Here is a 2,288-nt window from a genome sequence, read left to right as displayed (position 1 = left end):
TATACAAACTTAGACGATAAGTTCAAAGTTGAGTGAAATCCATGCCTAATTAATTAGCATACTGTACTCTGATTGGTCAATGGTTTTATGCCAAGTAACTTTGTCAGATAAGGCAAGATTCTAAAGAAACTTGTTTGATATCTTATTCAACAACAAAGGCAAAGTTCAAAGATGTTCACAATCTGTGCATAATCTATTTAATGGTTTAAAATAATCAGGTATTGGTCAAAGGGGTAAATGCCAGTTTCAGTTTTTAATGTTCTATGAAATACATTGTATGGACAAAGGGAAGCACAAGAAGAATAACTTCACAGTGGTACACTTTTACATAAAACTTTGATTTATAACAAATTAACAGTAAATCTTTCTGTACAATATGATGGGAACTTCGTCTTTATTTTGTTCTCCATTCCAAAAATAATATATATATATCTTTTGCCTTAGCTTTCAGTACTTTCAGTACTTTGATTAGTATTTAAATTACACTCTATTTAGTTTAATGTGGTATGTATATATTTCAAATTCATATTTAGAACCTTCGGTGAACCGTAAAGTCGGGCTCGGAGGAAAATAAGTTACAAATACTAATTTTAATAGGGACTATTTGAATATATTTCGATAACTTATGGGAGCCACGTAACGTGGAGTCACAAGAAAGTAATTGTGTTTAAGGTCTAGATAAATCTATATGTTATAACCTGTGTTGAACCGTGAAGTCGGTCTCACGGGAAACTAAGGAGTTGTAAGGCATAGATAAATCTATATATTTTAACTAATTAATTATTGTAATTGAATTCTGTATACTGATATGTATATGGTATGTAATTGAATAAACACCATCCTTGTACTTGATATCAACGTATCAAACTCTTGATAACTTACAATCTCATTAAAATCAGATGTTAATAAAAAATACCTACGGTACGTGATAATGAACAGCTGTATTTATTCAGATTGGAGAACTTAGTGATGTTTTGAGGATGTGTTTTCATGAACATGCAAGTCATGTTGACTCTATGTTAATTTGGATATTATAAAGCCTAACTTCACGGGAGAAGTTACTCTAAGCCAGAAAACCTCCTTTTGGTTGCTTCGTCTTTTTATAGAAGGGAGATTACTCCAAGTTGAACAAGAGTACCGCGGGGCGGAACAATATACGCCCGTAGAATGCCATATAGTGTTATATATTTTCTTACATTGAAATAAGATCTGCATCATTCAAAGAGTGGTTAGCTGACATGCTATAAAAATGTAGGAGAAAATCTCCGGATAAAAGAAATCAAATACTGAAATGAACAAAGGGCAATAACTTTTGCAAAAGTCGTAGAATCAAAATTCTTTTCAAAGAACCATGCTTATTTAGCCTACTAAGTTTCAAAGAAATCTGTCCAAAAATGTAGGAGGAGATTGCAGGACAAAAATCAAATACTGAAATAAACAAAGGGCAATAACTTTTGCAAAAATTGTCGAATTAAAATTCTTTTCAAGGAAACACAACAACATATCATGATTATAATGTATACCAAGTTTCAAAGAGATCCGTTCAAAAATGTAGGAAATTGCCGGACAAACAAAAGTTTACGCCGGACGGACGGACAACGCCATACCATAATACTCCCGTCAAATTTGACGGGCGTATAAAAAACAAACTCTGAGTGGAACTCTTCTTCGTGATTATAACTGATGCAGTGGTACCCTTAACTTTAAGTGATGTGCTGTATTTATAATACTGGACATAGTCATGCTCAGACTCAAGGCTTAAAGCTCTCGGGCCTGTTTAGGGTAGTTAGGGCCAATCTGGGGTTAATAGTCATAACATTTATAATTATATATTGTTTTAAATACATTCATTATTTACAAACACAACAATAAAAACATACACTGAGTTTCCTTCTTGCGTTTTTCAATCATTGTCAACTTGTAAAAACTCTTAAATCATTTTTATTTTCTTTCTGTGAAAAGCAGCAGGCTGATATAGCCAGATATAGATGGATGTACTGTTAACATACATATTGAAGTAAACTCAAATTCTAGCTCGCTGATTTAATCATAAAGGATCAGCACATGATGAATGTGCACTTACAATATTTGCAATAGACAACAAAAATTTGAAAGTTTAAATTAGCGCAATCATAATTAAGCAAAATATCTTGAGTACAGAAAGAGTTTAAATAAGATTACCGCCAAATTTGTTTGTTAGCAGTATTGTGCTTATGTTGCTATTTATATAACTATTTAGAAAGCTTACCCCCAATAATACCGGGTATGCGATGGTTATCAAGCCCTGG

The sequence above is a fragment of the Mizuhopecten yessoensis genome, unplaced genomic scaffold (assembly GCF_002113885.1).
Source record: "Mizuhopecten yessoensis strain PY_sf001 unplaced genomic scaffold, ASM211388v2 scaffold11139, whole genome shotgun sequence".
Lineage (NCBI taxonomy): Eukaryota > Metazoa > Mollusca > Bivalvia > Pectinida > Pectinidae > Mizuhopecten > Mizuhopecten yessoensis.
Note: the sequence above shows the minus strand (reverse complement) of the source record.